This window comes from Ascaphus truei, chromosome 8 (assembly GCF_040206685.1).
Source record: "Ascaphus truei isolate aAscTru1 chromosome 8, aAscTru1.hap1, whole genome shotgun sequence".
Taxonomy (NCBI): Eukaryota; Metazoa; Chordata; class Amphibia; order Anura; family Ascaphidae; genus Ascaphus; species Ascaphus truei.
Genome location: NC_134490.1, coordinates 42151046 through 42170636, shown reverse-complemented (window position 1 = coordinate 42170636; position 19591 = coordinate 42151046). Strand labels below are relative to the sequence as shown.

The window sequence follows — 19591 nt, the reverse complement described above, 5'->3', positions numbered from 1 at the left end:
GATAGGCCACTATAGTTGTCAATGGTCACCCTAATAAAAAAGCATGAAGGCCAAAAAAACACAATAATAAAAGATATACAGAAGCCCCAAAACACCTCAATTAAATAAATTAAAGTACTAGTCAACAAATTCAGTAAATAAATAAAAGCACTAGACAACAAAACAATTAATTAATTGTAAACAGTAGCCAACAAAACAATTAATGAATTAAAACCAGTAGCCAACAAAACAAATAATTAAAAATGCTAACCAATCCTAAAATGTACTAAAACAAGTCATCCAAAGTCTAAATAATTTAATCCAAACAATAAACAGAAATAGAAAAAATAACAGTTAATAGAAAACAAGAATTTGCCCAAAAATACATTGGCTATCACTATATTTATCTGTACCTTAAAGGGGCACAGATTAATACATTAGCAGTCAATGGGCAATGAAAAACATAAAAATAAAATACAATAAAAAAGCCTGTAAAAATAAAATTACATACATTCAAAATTTTTCTTACCTTTAGAAGCGTTGACTCTCCGAATCCCGGCATATGTGGAAGCTCTCGTACCGCGACGTCAAAGTCAATCCAACGCCATCCACCTTGTAGATCTGGAACAGGTAACAAAAATCTTCTTTTTTTATCTTCTATCTTCTTCTGTCATTCTTTCTTTCTTTTCTTTAATCTTCTATCTTCTTTCTTCATCTGTCAATCCAAAGTCCCATGTTAATCCCAATGGATGTTGTCCCGTCGTCTTCTTCCTGTTCATGAGACGATCAGGCACTATATATGGCCTGTGATGTCACATTTTTGGGGCCAGATTGTACAGCTCCAATCCAATTGGACGCTGTATCATGTGCCTGCCTCTTTTTTTTTTTTTTTTAAGAATGTAATGTCATTTTCAAGGGAGGTATGTCACATTCTTAAAACCACATGGCTGATATCACATGATATTACAGCCAATGTGATTATCTTCAATCCCATTGGTTCCTGTACCAAGTGATGCCACATCCTTTTTAGAATGGAACATATCACGTCGTACAGGAACCAATGTGGGGAAAAAATGCTGAAAAGGGCTTTTAATCGGCGACTTATCGGGGCTAACTGAATAGCAGTAGGCCATTTTGGTGAAAAGGCCTCGATAAGTGGCTTAAGTGGCTTAAGTGCTTAGGCCCATTGTTGGGCGAAAATGCAATTATTTTATCATTGCTTTGTGAATAAGCCCCTATGTGTGTGTGTGTGAATCTATGTATTAGTGTGCAAGTGTCTGTGTGTGTGCTAGGGTGCCTGTGTGTGTGTCAGTATCTGCAACAGTGTTGGTGTGTTTGTGTATGTGTGTACATATATATATATATATATGTACACACACATTGACAGACACACACCCACAGTGACAAACAGGCACTCTGACACAAGCGCACTCTGACACGCGCACTGGCACATGCGCCTTCTGGCACACACACACACACTCACACACACACACAAACACACACACTGAGACACACACACACATTGTGTGTGTGTGTGTGTGTGTGTGTGCACGCACAGCCTGTCTCCTTTCTCCTTATTTTTATTATCACTAACAGGGATAAGGTGGGCAAGAAAACCCTTTATTGACAAGCCCCTCATTCAGAGACCCGGCTGAAAAGAAAATTCTTCATTGGCAAAGATACCAGAACAGCCAAATATTTACTTTAAATCTGGTAACATTTATTTGACACACTGTCAAATTGTTTTTAATTTTGTGTGCAAACGAACATGGATTACACCTAAAACAAACAATGTGGGCGCCAGTTACTATTATTCAAGCAAAACACCCAATATTGAAGTGTCTAATTAACACAGAACTGTTTTTATAATCAGCTGCCCTCTGACAAACACCGATATATATATATATATATATATATATATATATATATATATATATATATTAATAATCAGGCTGTCTTTACAGAAGTAAATTCAATATCAGACGTCCAGAGATCTTTATCATGAGTCTATTCACTCTAATATATCAGCTGTACAGTAGTTACTTTTCTCACCCCCTAATGCAACTGACACCCTCAGCTACTGATTCACTTAGTTCTCTACTGCTAGAGTGAGTCATGTCACACTATGTGAGATATAAACCCAGGACTGTCTGAGCCTGTCCCTGACAATATGGAGTCAGGCAGTCACCATACTGTACATTAGATATAAACCCAGAGGCATGTACTTTATACAGAGGAAGCCACAACAAGAGGTTATGCTCTGAAGCTGGCGTGATGGAGCTTCACGAGAAATACAGATGCAGCGGCCGTTATTCGAACATTTCACGCGGTGTATACCTCAGAATACCCATGTCATGGTGCGTGATTTCTTCCAACATTACCGCCTTAAGACACGAGTACAGAAAATGGCATTTTAGTGTTCTGGCTTTTAAACACCTGAAATTGACACAGTAGCACAGTACTGTACACATTACAATTCATTCATTAATATCTGCCACGGATACGAAACAGAATCCATGAAATTCAAACAAAGCAACCGCGATAAACACGTGTGCCTGGGGCGATTGGCCGCATGAATGCCATGTGGAATACAGCAGAGCACACGAAAAGGGTGCCGTGATTTGTTCAAATAACGGCCGCTGCATCTGTATAAGCAACTACTTCTTCACTGAGTGGGTGCATAGCACAGCCTCCCAGCAGAGGTGGTGGAGGTCAATATAGCAAATGAAATGTGAATGATGAAAAGAGACCCTAAATATGGGAAAAGACAAGGGTCAAATGGGGTCTGCAAAGAGTTATCATCTTCAAAAACCCACCTCAATGTCTTTGCCAAACCTTCTGATGTTTCTTGAAGGATTTAACTGGGCAGTACCTCCTAAGACCAATGTGTACTACTGGCAGTGACACATTTCAGGGTTCACATCTGGGTGATTTATTTGTATCCATACCCTACAACTACGGAATTTGAGGTGGCCCGCATGATCCTTCAGGGATCAGCCTCTTCTCGCACTGTCAAGTGCCTGAAGTCGAGCACAACCTCTGTGAGGCTGCAGGTCTACTTTGCAGTTGGACCGGAGGGGAACTGAGGCTTTGTGGCAAATACGGAAGTTGGGCCCGACTTCTGGGCAGGCCCAATTTCTGGCACGGGTGAGTGTGCGGGCGGACATGAGAAAAGACTGATCCATGGAGAATCCTGTGCCACTGCATCTCTGAGACAAAACTGTGAGTGAGGGGGGAGGTAAAACTGTGAGTGAGTAAGGCGGAGAGGGGAGGTAAAACGGAGTAAGGGGAGAGGGGAGGTAAAACAGTGAAGGGGAGGGGAAATAAAACTGAGTGAGGGGGAGAGGAGGTAAAACTGAGTGAGGGGAGGTAAAACTGAGTGAGGGGGAGAGGAAGTAAAACAGAGAGGAGAGGTAAAACTGAGTGAGGGGGAGGGGAGGTAGAACTGTGTGTGGGTCAGGGGAAGGAGTTCTGTGTTAGCGGGCAGGGGAGGTAAAACTGAGTAAGGGAAGAGGGGAGCAAAAACTGAGTGAGGGGTAGGTAAACCTGTGAGTCTGGGGGGGGTAAAACTGTGAGTGAGGGATGAGGACAGGTAAAATTGAGTGTTGCAGGGGGGTACAACATACCAGGGGGAGGGGGAGAGAAATACCAGGGGGGGGGGGAGAGGAGAAGGGGGAGAGAAATACCAGGGGGAAGGGTGAGAGAGGAGGGGGAGAGAAATACATAGAGGGAGGGTGAGAGAGTATTAAAGGGGGGGGGTGAAAGAGAGGAGGTTGACAGGGCTGCTGACATGAGACACCAGGTAGAAACTCGTGTCCTGGACCCCGGGAAAGCTATTGGTAGCCTTGCCCGCTCCACACAGACTGCCATCGTCCTCGCCTCTGCACTTCTACTGCCCCCCTACTGCAACGATGGGAATTGGACCCCCAGAATTTTGGGGCCCATTTATTGGCCCTCCTGAGAAACAGTTTGGTCACCCCTGGCCCACACCTTTAAATATTCTTAAGTCATTTCTTTAAATGATTTTGTAAATATGGTGAGATGAGCCTTAGGTGGGGTTTTATTTCCATTGGCTTTTCCCTTTTGTCTTATGCCACTGTATGTTCAACAATAGTCTGCACAGGTAAAGCCCTCATCTCTCTTGTCTTGATTGACAAACACTCTCCCATTCAGAGGCTCCAAAGAAATGCAATTTGTAGCTAATTTCCAGGGAAACAAAAGCTGCCTAATATTTGCTTTTAGTACAGTTAGATTTGTGTAAAATTAGACTGCTAAATCCTTTACAAAAGGTTGTTTTTTCATCCTCCTACTGAATTACACTTTTAAAGGTAGCCTTGATTACACAGAAGGAGGCATTGTGTTATAATAAAAAATAAAAAAGCTGCCTGCGTGTCCTCTCCTTCTATTGCAGACAGAAATAAGGGAGGGGAGAAGGAAGGAGGAGGAATGGAGAGGGTGAAAGTGTATGTATCTTTAAAGGGCTGAGAGAAGGAAATCTCACGGTGTAACAGATGACTGGCCAAGGGAATCTGCTCTGTGGTGATCTTTTTCATAGGGAGCTGTCCAGCCCTACCCTGGTACTGAATAAGTTGTGGATTTAGGACATCGTCTTGTTAACTGATTTTGCCCTAATGCACCTACCGATGAGGTTAGCGTTCTGAAGGTAAGTGACTCTGCCTGTGTGCCCTTTGGGATATGGAATTAAGGATGTGTGGGGTATGTTTTACCAAACACAGCCCAAAGGCATTAACCCTTAAACCTTTCCTCCATTTGAAAAATATAGGGTTACAACAGACCTGTTGTATTAGGGTTGTGTTTTAATACTGAAGTTTTACACAGTCGGGTAATTGAGACGTTTGATATTTTTAAGAAAGTACATGTTTTTCCCCGAGTGATTATGCCCCATCTCTTTATTAACTTGTATGCAAAAATACTAAAATGCCCTTTAAGATGGTAACTGGGCATGTACTTTGCATAACAAAACAAAAAAGATATCCCCAAATCCATATTTTGGACTTTAAACTAAATATACCACACCCATTTTGTTGCCCTGCGTCCCATTTACATTTCAGTATATGGGAAATACTAAAAGTCCTTTTGAATCAGCTTTTGCAATGTTGAATTCTTGAAAGGTTCAGACATCTTCAAGAGAAAAAAAAAACGTTTTCTCAAAAATAAATGTTTGCACATAAAACTGAACACAATGTAACAATTGTGTCCTATCTACCTATTAAATTTTATGGCAAATTGATAGGACCTTTTTAAATGCACTTTATTATGTTGACGTTTATCTTTAAAGATAAAAGGACACCTTTTTAACCCTTTTCATGCAAGAGGTGGCAAGGAAGAGGCTAAGGATGTAATAACAGTATCTTTCCAAATCCATATTTTTGTACTTAAGCATAAATTGTTGACTCCTACAGTATTAAAATTTAACATTGTATATGGTGTCTTAATTAGGTATTACAGAATTGAATATACAGTAGTCTGATCTTATCACTGCTAAAGATTGGATTTGTGTACATGTGTTTTTTTATTCCTAAAATATTTTGGGACAGTAGATAAAGGATTGTCAAGAATTATTTTAGTTTAAATGATGGGGGGTTGTGATCAAGGTATAAGAGGAGCTACTGTATATGGAGCAGTTATATAGAGCAATAGGAGGTGTTACAGGGACTGAGAACAGTTATGTGGAGCAATAAGAGAAGTTATATGCAGCGGTTATATGGAGCTATAGGAGGAGTTATAAGGACAGGTTATATGGAGCAATAGAAAGTTATAGGGTGTGGCTTTATATAAATGTGGGTGTATATATATATATATATATATAATGTATTTTTTTACTTATTGATATAATGTACTGTATATGTGTGTGAGTATGTATAGTATTATTACAATTGTTATGAGCATAACTGATTTAATGTGTGTTACTGGAGAACTTTTCAGTAGACGTGCACTTTTAGGTCTTAAGATTTTCAGGGATAAGTGAAAATGGAAAAAAAAAGTATACATCGATTTTTGAATGTAAACTGATTTCCAAAAATGCCCCCTGCAGAGACTGCAACTTCTAATCAAAATGAAAAACGTCCCCTGATATTTTAGAGTCTTTGAAAAGGTTGTGTTTCCAGATGACAAAAGCTGCATTGTTCTTTTTTCACAATGACTTGCAACTGTTTTGAAAGCCTGTTTTATACTGCACTGGAAGGGAACTGTCCTAACAACAGGAAGACGGGGAATTTCAAAGGCTGTTTGCTGTGAAACGGTATTCATGTGCCCAGCAACAGAGAAATTAGCTCTAGAAAAAAGATAATGGGAGAAAGTACTAACGTACAGATAGTGAGAATGGAGGTTAGTTTTAATGCATTGATCATTTTCTGATTGTGTTGGCCTCAGATTTAACAAAGCATTTTCTACGTGTGACGCAGATTGTTAACCAGAAAAGTTTATGCAAGCTCAGACCTGGCAAATACAAGAGTTACAAATATGACGCACAGAGATTCATTGTTTGATACATCTAATTATAATTCTGTGTGTTCTGTAACTCCCTAACTCCTCACATTATTCTATATGGGAGTAGGAGTGGCTCAGTGAGTAAAGATACTGATGCTGATAACAAGAACACCGAGTTTGAAGCGGGGAACCTGGCTCAATTCCTGGTATCAGCGCCTTGTGACCTTGGGCAAGTCACTTTATCTCCCTCTGTCTCAGACACCAAAACATATAGATTGAAAACTAATCTGGGAAGGGACCGTGTCTGTAACCTTCCTATGTGCTGCATGCTGCTCACTATACTGTAATTAGGAAGTACTTAGAGTCCCATTGGGAGAAAATAAAGATGATATTATTATTATTATATTATTATTATTATATATCTGCTCCTTGTAACTGCTTTCCATTACTCCATATAACCGCTCCCTATAACTCCTCGTATTGCTCCATATAACCGTTCCCTACAACTCCTAGTAATGCCCCCTATTGTTCCATATAACTGTCCCTGTAACTCTTCCTATTGATACTCCCCTAAATAACACACCGACGCGCACAGTGAAAAAGAAAGACCTTGATACACTGACACAAAGCAACTCAAGATAAAAATGACAGTGGAAATGACGCTCCATATCTGCCACAATACATCACCCCCGCTGCCGTTTAATTTATTTCTCGGCTATACTGTCATGGCCCTCTTAAACCTCCAACATCACCGTATTAATACGGGGATGTTGGCTTTTTCAGCCAAACTTGGCCGCGCGCCAGCCGCATCTCCTTTTCAGCGCCAGCCGCATCTCCTGTTCAGCGCCAGCCGCATCTCCTGTTCAGCGCCAGCCGCATCTCCTGTTCAGCGCCAGCCGCATCTCCTGTTCAGCGCCAACCGCATCTCCTGTTCAGCGCCAACCGCATCTCCTGTTCAGCGCCAGCCGCATCTCCTGTTCAGCGCCAGCCGCATCTCCTGTTCAGCGCCAGCCGCATCTCCTGTTCAGCGCCAGCCGCATCTCCTGTTCAGCGCCAGCCGCATCTCCTGTTCAGCGCCAGCCGCATCTCCTGTTCAACGCCAGCCGCATCTCCTGTTCAGCGCCAACCGCATCTCCTGTTCAGCTCCAACCGCATCTCCTGTTCAGCGACAGCCGCATCACCTGTTCAGCTACAGCCGCATCTCCTGTTCAGCGCCAGCCGCATCTCCTGTTCAGCGCCAACCGCATCACCTGTTCAGCGACAGCCGCATCACCTGTTCAGCGACAGCCGCATTTCCTGTTCAGCGCCAGCCGCATCTCCTGTTCAGCGACAGCCGCATCTCCTGTTCAGCGCCAACCGCATCTCCTGTTCAGCGCCAACCGCATCTCCTGTTCAGCGCCAGCCACATCTCCTGTTCAGCGCCAACCGCATCTCCTGTTCAGCGCCAGCCACATCTCCTGTTCAGCGCCAGCCGCATCTCCTGTTCAGCGCCAACCGCATCTCCTGTTCAGCGACAGCCGCATCTCCTGTTCAGCGACAGCCGCATCTCCTGTTCAGCGCCAACCGCATCTCCTGTTCAGCGACAGCCGCATCTCCTGTTCAGCGCCAACCGCATCTCCTGTTCAGCGACAGCCGCATCTCCTGTTCAGCGACAGCCGCATCTCCTGTTCAGCGCCAACCGCATCTCCTGTTCAGCGACAGCCGCATCTCCTGTTCAGCGCCAACCGCATCTCCTGTTCAGCGACAGCCGCATCACCTGTTCAGCGACAGCCGCATCTCCTGTTCAGCGCCAGCCGCATCTCCTGTTCAGCGCCAACCGCATCACCTGTTCAGCGACAGCCGCATCACCTGTTCAGCGACAGCCGCATCTCCTGTTCAGCGCCAACCGCATCTCCTGTTCAGCGCCAACCGCATCTCCTGTTCAGCGACAGCCGCATCACCTGTTCAGCGACAGCCGCATCACCTGTTCAGCGACAGCCGCATCTCCTGTTCAGCGCCAACCGCATCTCCTGTTCAGCGCCAGCCGCATCTCCTGTTCAGCGACAGCCGCATCTCCTGTTCAGCGCCAGCCGCATCTCCTGTTCAGCGACAGCCGCATCTCCTGTTCAGCGACAGCCGCATCTCCTGTTCAGCGCCAGCCGCATCTCCTGTTCAGCGCCAACCGCATCTCCTGTTCAGCGCCAGCCACATCTCCTGTTCAGCGACAGCCGCATCTCCTGTTCAGCGCCAACCGCATCTCCTGTTCAGTGCCAGCCGCATCTCCTGTTCAGCGCCAGCCGCATCTCCTGTTCAGCGCCAACCGCATCTCCTGTTCAGCGACAGCCGCATCACCTGTTCAGCGACAGCCGCATCACCTGTTCAGCGACAGCCGCATCTCCTGTTCAGTGCCAACCGCATCTCCTGTTCAGCGCCAGCCGCATCTCCTGTTCAGCGACAGCCGCATCTCCTGTTCAGCGCCAGCCGCATCTCCTGTTCAGCGACAGCCGCATCTCCTGTTCAGCGCCAGCCGCATCTCCTGTTCAGCGCCAACCGCATCTCCTGTTCAGCGCCAGCCACATCTCCTGTTCAGCGACAGCCGCATCTCCTGTTCAGCGCCAACCGCATCTCCTGTTCAGTGCCAGCCGCATCTCCTGTTCAGCGCCAGCCGCATCTCCTGTTCAGCGCCAACCGCATCACCTGTTCAGCGACAGCCGCATCACCTGTTCAGCGACAGCCGCATCTCCTGTTCAGCGCCAACCGCATCTCCTGTTCAGCGCCAACCGCATCTCCTGTTCAGCGACAGCCGCATCACCTGTTCAGCGACAGCCGCATCACCTGTTCAGCGACAGCCGCATCTCCTGTTCAGTGCCAACCGCATCTCCTGTTCAGCGCCAGCCGCATCTCCTGTTCAGCGACAGCCGCATCTCCTGTTCAGCGCCAGCCGCATCTCCTGTTCAGCGACAGCCGCATCTCCTGTTCAGCGCCAGCCGCATCTCCTGTTCAGCGACAGCCGCATCTCCTGTTCAGCGCCAGCCGCATCTCCTGTTCAGCGCCAACCGCATCTCCTGTTCAGCGCCAGCCACATCTCCTGTTCAGCGACAGCCGCATCTCCTGTTCAGCGCCAACCGCATCTCCTGTTCAGCGCCAACCGCATCTCCTGTTCAGCGCCAGCCGCATCTCCTGTTCAGCGCCAGCCGCATCTCCTGTTCAGCGCCAGCCGCATCTCCTGTTCAGCGCCAGCCGCATCTCCTGTTCAGCGCCAGCCGCATCTCCTGTTCAGCGCCAGCCGCATCTCCTGTTCAACGCCAGCCGCATCTCCTGTTCAGCGCCAACCGCATCTCCTGTTCAGCTCCAACCGCATCTCCTGTTCAGCGACAGCCGCATCACCTGTTCAGCTACAGCCGCATCTCCTGTTCAGCGCCAGCCGCATCTCCTGTTCAGCGCCAACCGCATCACCTGTTCAGCGACAGCCGCATCACCTGTTCAGCGACAGCCGCATCTCCTGTTCAGCGCCAGCCGCATCTCCTGTTCAGCGACAGCCGCATCTCCTGTTCAGCGCCAACCGCATCTCCTGTTCAGCGCCAACCGCATCTCCTGTTCAGCGCCAGCCACATCTCCTGTTCAGCGCCAACCGCATCTCCTGTTCAGCGCCAGCCACATCTCCTGTTCAGCGCCAGCCGCATCTCCTGTTCAGCGCCAACCGCATCTCCTGTTCAGCGACAGCCGCATCTCCTGTTCAGCGACAGCCGCATCTCCTGTTCAGCGCCAACCGCATCTCCTGTTCAGCGACAGCCGCATCTCCTGTTCAGCGCCAACCGCATCTCCTGTTCAGCGACAGCCGCATCTCCTGTTCAGCGACAGCCGCATCTCCTGTTCAGCGCCAACCGCATCTCCTGTTCAGCGACAGCCGCATCTCCTGTTCAGCGACAGCTGCATCTCCTGTTCAGCGACAGCCGCATCACCTGTTCAGCGACAGCCGCATCTCCTGTTCAGCGCCAGCCGCATCTCCTGTTCAGCGCCAGCCGCATCTCCTGTTCAGCGCCAGCCGCATCTCCTGTTCAGCGACAGCCGCATCTCCTGTTCTGCGACAGCCGCATCTCCTGTTCAGCGCTAATGGCGCTGCACATTGAAAGTGCCTGCGGCGCCGAAACCAAGAAAAAAAGCCCGCGTTTGTTAAGAAAAAAAGCCTGCTTCTGCCCGGGATTTTAAAAATCCCGCGGTGGCGGCCGCAGGAGACTAAAGGCGGCCGCCACTGTAATTCACCAGCATAATCATTGTAATGTTTTGCAACACAAGTAATGTTGAGAAGAACAAAAGATCGTGTGATGCATAATTGTCTGACGCATTATTTTTACTCTTAATGTGTATTTATTTGTTGTTAGATTTATAACCAGTGGGTGGGTATTGTACTAATTCTAACATATTGTAAACCTGTTAAACATTGTGGGAAACCTCTTCACAATCTCCCATAGATGACTAAAAAAAAGTTTTTGTCAAGAATGTAATAATCTAATTGGTTTCCTTTAACAAATGTAGCAATGGTAAAAGCAAAGTTTTCGCGTCTTTCATTCTTGGAGAAATCTATTAGGAATCATATTCCTTCAGGGCCTCTGAATGGGGCAGTGTTTGTGAAATGTTTCTTTACCGTTATCCTGCTCTGTCCTTTATCAAAAAGCCAATACAAATATGGGAGGGGCAGAGAAGGGGGCTTTGCCTGTGCAAACTCGTGTTGAACACACAGTGATATCAGACAAAATGAAGCAGCTTGAGGAGATCACCCTTCCCAAGTCTCAGCTCATCACGTTTACAAAGAATGGTTAACAAAAAAATGGTTTAAAAAGGCTTAACACATTTTACTGATACTCTTACAGACACACACAAAAAAGGCGTCAGTCCCCTTTAAAAGATTTTGAAAAGAAGATTCCTCTTCTCTTTAAAAAGAAGTGACATTTTAGAAATAAAAGAGTAGTGATCTGCAGGGCCGTAAACATAAGCAAAGGGATACTCTGGACCTATTATTATTATTATTATATTTCAACCACTCCTTATAGCTGTAATGTAATATAATTTCCTATATTATAATGGGGCTCCAGCTCGGGGAAGATCTCTACACAGCATGTGCATGAATGTATATTTTTATTTTAATAGCGGCAAAAATATACACAGCGCTTTACTAATAGACAATAGAATACAGGGAATCATATTACAATAGATGTATAAAACATACAAGCACATCATAGGAAACAGAATCTCCGCCCCTCAGAGCTTACAGTCTAAGTGGCATGTTGGCAGACTAACAGAGACAGTAGTTGAAGTTGGGGCCGTGCCTGACAGTGCCTGACCTTCATGGTGGGTAAATGCAATAGATGGCAGTGCCTGGCCTTGATGGTGGGTAAGTCCAGTAGCTGGCAGTGCTGGTCAGCCGTGATGGTGGGTAAGTGCCTATGTGAGTGTGGGGAGCAGTGGTCATGAATCCGGGTTATTGACATGCTTTTTTAGGTTTACATTTGAAGCTGTGGAGTGAGGATATTTGGTATATACTGAGTATGAGGGAGTAACTCTGGTAAGGGACAGTGAGGGACAAAGGTTTTAAGTGAGAGCATTCGAAAGGAAAAGAAGACAATAATTTTAAACACATTATCAGTGTAATCGAGTCATACGAAAGATTTAATTCTCCTTAAAGTAACTGTTTTACTTATTTGTATCCTATTAAATATTAATGTTTTGCTATTCTCCAGGGACACTGAATTCCAATATATCAGCTACATCTGTTTATCTGTTTGACTGATGATAGCTTCATAATTAATTTGCAAACAATTAACAAACAAAAAGTACAGTTTACCTTTGGCTTTGAGTTCTGACAAACAGTCTGATCACCAGAAGACATTAGATAAATATTGTCAATTAGCTCAATTTATCCTTTTAAACAAGCCTCTTTCCTCATAGGAGGGGCCTTCTCTTTAACCACTCTTAGATTGTAAGCTCTTAGGGGCAGGGATTTCCTTTCCTATTGTCTGATTTTGCTGCACTTATTGTATTTTTAAAATTCCCTGTACTGTATTCTTTGTGAAGTGCTGAGTACACTTTTGCAGCTATATAAATAAAGACATACAATACAATACTAAACCCCACCCTTCCCTACCTCTGTCTACAGATGTAGCAAACATTATTCCCACGTTGATGCACAAAATAACGCGTTACATTATCTTCTAAAGCATTGTTTCAAAAGCATTACTGTTAAACACATTGCGTTAATGGGTTCAAAAACATCTGCTACATCTGTATCTATCTTCTATCATCAATCAATCTATCATCTATCTCTCGATTGATTCATCATCTATCTATCTGCCTAATTATGTCTGTGAACTGTGTGTTTTGGCATATACAGTATGTACAGTATGTATATATGTATGTTCTTGTGAATTGGCATTTGTCACTTTTTCATATTTTACCCATGTATTAAAATTTGCTGCACTGTGTGCGCTTCTCACGTATTTCTTATATGTGTGTATGTGTTTGTGCGTGCGAATTAAACAAGCACAGCTTTCATGTTGGCTGATTAATTTTCCAGAGGACCTACATTAATTCCCACTTGGGTTGTTCTTTATATCAACAGTGATGCGTGTAATAGCATCCAGAGGAGATGGATGAACCCATTTAATGTTGGTAACACATAAGCTTGCAACATAGGTCCCTATTCAACATGCTTTGATGTTGCTTTCCTGTGCTGGAGAAGAGATCGACTCTATTGAAATGAATTAAACTAAAATCTTCTCCGGCACAGGGAAATGGCTTCACAGTATATTGAAAAAGGTCATAATAGAAGTTTAAAAATTATTTAAAAATACTTTTTTAAAGGTGCAATTACTGTAATTAAGTCTCTTTGGTCCTATGTAGGGTGGATCCTTGTGATATGTCTCTTCGGGAAAAACTCTGCATACTTCTCCATACATCTTTGAGGTGTCTGAAGCTTTATAAACTGTCTTTGCATATAGGGTCCAAGTTTCACATCCATATGTGAGCACATTCAGGATAGTCTAGGACATTTGGTCACTACCAAAAATCGCCACCAGCATTTAGCCGCCATTTACCTTGCCGCCGAGAGATCTCTCCGCCGGATGCTTCACCACCAAGGTAAGGCCCTAACCTTACCCCTTACACTAAAAAACCCTAATCTTAACACCTAATACTAACCCATACCCTAATTACCTTAACCCCTTACCCTAAAACCCCTTACCCATATCCCCTGCGAAAGGTCACGTGGTGGCCAAACGCCAGCGGAGAATTGGTCACTCCGAGACAGCTGTGATGTCCGATTCCACACTCAGGAAACACTGGTCGAACACTTTCTCTTTGAGGCACAGTGGAAGTTCCTTGCCTTGCCTTGTTTCTTCCGAATGTGCTCCATCCCATTTTCATTCTCCTATACATTTTATTTGAAAGGTTACTATCCATTGATACTTGCTGGCCACGGTAGACATAGTCTTTGACTTCTTCTAGTTCTATTCCATTTATTTCAATCTTTGTAGAATTGACACATTTTTTGAACATCACTTTGGTCTTGCTGGGTCCATATGAAGGCCCATCGTCTTACTTGCTTCGGCGACTTCTCTGATTTGTTGTTGAAGGTCTTCTGGACTTGTGGCGAAAATAGCCATGTTATTTGCAAATCGTATGTAACTCAAGTATTCACTGTGAATTTTGATTCCTTTTTCTTCCCAATTAAATGTCCTGAACAATTCTTCATGTGTTGCTGGGAAAAGCTTTGGTGACATGTTGTCTCCCTGTCTCACTCTTTTTCTGATCCTTATCTTGTGTATCTTCATGTAATCTAATGGTTGATATACATCTTTTTACCAATATATTTATTCTCTCAATTGGACTTCCCCTAACCTTTTCAGTTTGCTCAAATCTACTTCTGCAGCAGGAATGGGAATAGGGCCAAGATATCTCTGTGTCTCAGATCAATGGTCCATTTACTTAAAAGCAACAGCAGCAGCAACAGCAACAGCAGCAGCAGACACCTGTGTAATTATAGAGCACAACGTGTAAAGTGCTCAGGATCTTTCTGGCCCTTAGCTGGACAACCTGACGATTTAGAACAGACTCTACATTATGGAGGATTTGAATCCTGAAACTTTGTTAAATATGCTGTGAACCAACTGGAAAAGGGATCAACTTAATTCCAATGAATGGGACACATATCTCCTCCAATATAGAGAAGGCAACCTCACAGTATATTTAGTGTTCAGTGAGTAGCACAGCACCAGATTTCTGAAAGAAGAAATAAAATTGAATTGTTCTACAAATCAAGTACTGTTTCGGTGAGGAAATGCATTGCTGGTTCCTAATATTCATTTTACAGGCTATATTCTGGTTCAATCACTCCTTTGGCACCACATATTGTAAAAGCAAAGCAACCTAAAGAAAAGAACTACGGATTTCACAGAAATCATATATTTATGTATGTAGGATAGAGGTCTGCAAAGATGCAATACAGATTAAATAGTCAGTATTCATTAGGACCAAAGGGACCGAATGATAGGGACGTGTTTAAGGGGTTAAAGGGTTAATCGCACATAGGACCAAAGTGACCTAATGATGGTGACCTGTTTCATGGGTTAAGCGGTAGTCACACGTAGGATCAAAGTGACTTAATGATAATGACATGTTTAATATAAACTTTTTTATATCAACGCTACATAGCTCATAAATGCTTAGGAGGGTTTTTATGATATGTATCTAATCTTTTGTGATAAAACTGTATGTAAGGGCATGTATACACAGGCAAATCGTTCATCTAATTTCGTTATTTTGTTGTGTAGGGTAAAATACATATGGTGCTATTGTTAGCCAGATGAAGGGGAAGAAATATAAGGAACAGATATTAGAATTAAACCCAGCCAAAGAGAATAGAAACGCATTAGTTTTTTGCACCAGAAGCAAATAAATGATCATTTTACTTTAAGTGGGATTGAATCTTTTTATGGAAGCTGATAATATTGAAAAAAGTTGTTCAAAAAATGTATGTTGCTTGCTATGTGGGACTGCCTCCATTTAATATAGTGACATGTGGGTTTAATATGAAGTTAATAATGCAGCAACCTCTTTAAGTCTATTAAGGACAGTGACATATTTAAGAGGTCTGACCCTCCTAGGACCACAATGTAATAAAAGCATTGACATGATAAAGCATTGACATCACATACAGTGTGGATGACTTTTGTAGAGAAATCTGACACCTATAATTTGAAGTTAATTTGTAAACATGGTGAGTTGACACTTGTGAGGGGACAAAAGCAATCACACAGTTGATTTTAGTATGGATAGATCAGTTTAAGGAAGCCAATTAGACTGATAAATTAATTACAAAAGTTTTTTTTTCTATGTGGGATTGCACCTTTAAACACGCCACTGCTATTGCTACATTTAGGTTGTATACATATATTTTTTTCAATCAGAATCATCCCAGAAAGAGATTAGATAAAGACTTTTTCAAATCTATGTACTTTGTGCCCCTCTGTTACTGAAAGCGTGTAAAAAAGACATTACGGGTGACTTACTGTAGGCTTTCTGTTGCCAGTTGATTGCTGTCCGGCTTCAAGCAGCGAAAGGGTTATTAGGAGGGCACTCCAGTATTATCTCTCTCCAGGAAGGAGGTACGTCCCGCTAATTAAATAGCAATAGGTCATTAATTGATTGCTAGCCAATTTGCTTCTTAATATTTTCTGCAATTATAAAACAAGAAACGTCAGCAGGTTCTGTGAAATGGAGAAATTATAGTTTCTTCATGCAATTTATCACCTTCCTGTGTGCCCGTTAAACAGAGAACACCATCAGATAACAAGCCCCTACCCCACCTAATCTTCTCATCTTCCTACCTGCTGTGAAGCCTCAGAGGCCCAATTGATCGTTTCCCATATAAGGATCCTCTTGTGTCTGCCCCAATTCCTTTGCTGCATTAACCTTTACCAGCTGGGAGGCTGCTCCACAGTTCCACTAGTCTATCAGCAAACGACTTACAAAAAAATGTATCCCTACGTCTCCCACCATCAGCTTAAGAGCATGAATCTCCTGATCAAGATTCCTCTTAATATGGGAAATGCTTTCATCCTGCACCTTAGGCCGCGCTTATAGTCCCAGCGACGCTGATGTTACGCGGTCGCTGAAGAAATCAAATTTAATTGACTTCCAGCGATCGCGACCAAACCATAGCGCCGCTCCTACTATAAGTGCACGCGACGGATTCAATGCATTTGTGTTGACGCGACGTCCCTGGGACTATAAGCACAGCCTTGTTCATGGTATTGATTTATTTGAAAATGTCTTACATAACCCCCTCTCTCTCATATCCCCCTCCTCTCTCATACCCACCTTCTTTTTCTCTTATATGCCCCTCTCCCTCCTTTCTCATATCTCCCTCCTTTCTCTCTCATATCTCCCTCTCCCAACTTTCTCGTATCATCCTCTCCCTGCTTTCTCATAACCACTCACCCTCCAGGGGGATACGAGATAGGAAGGAGGGAGAGGGAGATAAGAGAGAGAAGGAGATATAAGAAAGAAGGGAGATACGAGAGAAAGGAGGGAGATACAAGAGAAAGGAGGGAGAGGGAGATACGAGAGAGACATGAGGGACAGTGATATACAAGACAGAAAGTAGGGAGAGGGGGATACGAGAGAGAAAGGAGAGAGAAGGAGATATAAGAAAGGAGGGAGATACGAGAGAGAAAGGAGGGAGAGGGGGATATGAAAGAGAAAGGAGGGAGAGGGGGATATGAAAGAGAAAGGAGGGAGAGGGGACAAGAGAGAGAAAGTAGGGACAGGGGGATACAAGATAGAAAAGAGTGTAAGAGAGATCCGGGAGAGGAGATACAAGAGAGAAAGGAGGGGGAGATATGAGACAGAAAGCAGGGAGAGGGGGACATGAGAGAAAACTCTCTGGTTTCTCTTTCGTATCCACCTCTCCCTTATTTTTGTCTCTCGTATCTCCCTCTCCCTCCTTTCTCTCTCATATCCCCCTCTCCCTCCTTTTGTCTCTCTTATCTCCTTCTCCCTCTTTTATCTTTAGTATCTCCCTCTCACTCTTTTCTCTCTTGTATCCCGATCTCCCTCCTTTCTCTCTTGTATCTCCTGCTCCCTCCTTTCTCTCTTGTATCTCCTGCTCCCTCCTTTCTCTCTTGTATCTTCTGCTCCCTCCTTTCTCTCTTGTATCTCCCGCTCCCTCCTTTCTCTCTTGAATCTCCTGCTCCCTCCTTTCTCTCTTGTAACTCCCCCTCCCTCCTTTCTCGTATCTCCTTCTCTCTCATATCTCCCACTCACTCCTTTCTCTCTCGTATCTCCCTCTCCCTCCTTTCTCTATCATATCTCCCTCTTCCTCTTTGTATCTCCCTCTCCCTCTTTTCTGCCTCGTATTCCCCTCTCCCTACTTTCTCTCTCTTGTCCCCTCTCCCTCCTTTCCCTCTCGTCCCCTCTCCCTCTTTTTTTTCTCACATTCCTCTCTTTTCTCCTTTTCCCCTTATCACTTAGGATTATACAAATGAACTCTAAACGGAAAAACATCTAAAAAAATTGGGACTTTAACCCATGAAACATGTCACATTGCTTCTACATGAGACTAACCCTTTAACCCATTAAACATGTCACACCTTGATACTACATGGGACTGATCCTTTAACCTGTTAAATACATCACTATCATTAGCTAGCTTTGATCCTACATTGGACTTTTCTGTCAGCGGCTTGATTAAATGATCCTAAATATATGCTTGTTCTTATTCCTAACTAATGTAGACCGGTATTCCCTGGGCTACTACTCTGCCCTGCCTAACACATAAGCCCTGGTACCAGCACAGCAGTGTTAGGGTTAAATCCATGCTCCTTGCTCCTGCAGTAAACAACTCCCTTGAGTGACAGGGGGGGTGGGCCTAAGGCCTGGGTACTGCCCTATCAGGAGCTCAGACCTAGGACCCTTCCCTGGATTCAAAAGAGCCTGAGATCCAAATTTAGTTGGAAGTGTGGAGCCAGTGCTCCTCAGGGGAGTGGGATCATCTACCCCATATTCTACCAGGGTGTGTGGGAGTCAGGGATAGACCTTTGGGGTCTCAAGCCCTGGGGGTCGAGTCCAGGGACCAAAGTAAAGAGTATGCTGTGATGTATGCTGTGTACTTGGTGCAATAAAGAATCGTACCTGTTTTATACTCCTGCCTGAGGCTGCAGGTTCTCCAGGGAGAGAGTGAGTGTTTTCCACAGGGGACTGCACCTATTCCTATAGGCCCTGTGGGAATGGAGGCGCTGCCACACCGAGCAAAGAGCTGTCAAGATCCCTAAAAGACTGGCCTGTTAATCCCCAAACAACACCGGCGGATGCTCAGAACCTCCTGTGAGTCACACAGGTAGCACCAACACCAGGTAACAGCAGTGATTCTCCCTTAGGCCGAGCCCATAGAAGGACAGTCAGCGTTGAGCCGAGCGGACGATCCGCATGAGCCCCGTCATCCTCAATGAGGATGTCTTGAGAGGGGGCTCCCGCGAGTGCCCGCAGGCGTGCTGAGGCGCAGGGATTTTCAGCCGACAGCAGACTGTTTCTGAGCGCACTGTCGGCTGAAAACCTCCAATCAGAGCGAAGCAGCATCAACGTCACGCCGCCATGACGTCGGCACCGTGACGTTGGCGCTTCGCAGGCTATTGGACCAGTGACGTCAGTACCCCACCTTCCCCCGCCTGCCGATTGCGCACGCTGGCTCGTCTGCTAGTTCATGCAATCGCTCCTGATAGTGCAGATGAGCGTCAGCGCGGAGGAGCGCGGCTTCCCCCTCCCCGCAGCCTTGGGGTGGGGGAACATGGGTTACACTAACATTGCTCTATAACAGGCCTGCACAACATGCGGCCCGCGGGCCGCCTGGCCTCTCTGTGCGGCCCGCGGCCCGCCTGGCCTCTCTGTGCGGCCCGCGGCCCGCCTGGCCTCTCTGTGCGGCCCGTGATGACTCCGGCCGGGCGCCAGTTAATTAAATTAATAAAATTTTTTTTTACAAATAGCGGCGATTCATCCCCCCCCCTCCCACCTCCTCCCCGCCCCCGGGTTTTGCGGTGCGCGGGGGCAGCAGGAGCATGAGGAGGATGCGGCTTGAAAAACGGGCTGATGGGGGGGGTGGGTGTGAAAAACGGGCTGGTGGGGGGGTGGGCTG

General features: G+C 45.1%; 1 protein-coding gene across 1 annotated transcript in view; it reads left to right on the top strand.

The window, feature by feature from the left end:
• The first annotated feature begins 4426 nt into the window (after positions 1–4426).
• Positions 4427–19591, top strand: part of CTXN1 (cortexin 1) — a 78726-nt gene continuing 63561 nt past the window's right edge. The window contains exon 1 of the mRNA XM_075611664.1: positions 4427–4642. The gene's annotated coding sequence lies outside the window, so the exon portion shown is untranslated. The remainder of the gene's footprint in view (positions 4643–19591) is intronic.